Genomic DNA, 288 nt, shown 5'->3' with positions numbered 1-288 from the left:
TTTTTGAGACGGAGTTTCGCTCTTGTTGCCCAGGCTGGAGTGCAATGGCGCGATCTCGGCTCACCGCAACCTCCGCCTCCTGGGTTCAGGCAATTCTCCTGCCTCAGCCTCCTGAGTAGCTGGGATTACAGGCACGCACCACCATGCCCAGCTAATTTTTTGTATTTTTAGTAGAGACGGGGTTTCACCATGTTGACCAGGATGGTCTCGATCTCTTGACCTCGTGATCCACCCGCCTCGGCCTCCCAAAGTGCTGGGATTACAGGCTTGAGCCACCGCGCCCGGCCC

Source organism: Sapajus apella, unplaced genomic scaffold (assembly GCF_009761245.1).
Source record: "Sapajus apella isolate SASKATOON/1434 unplaced genomic scaffold, GSC_monkey_1.0 scaffold31, whole genome shotgun sequence".
In the NCBI taxonomy this organism is placed as follows: domain Eukaryota; kingdom Metazoa; phylum Chordata; class Mammalia; order Primates; family Cebidae; genus Sapajus; species Sapajus apella.
This window is presented reverse-complemented; position numbering follows the sequence as displayed.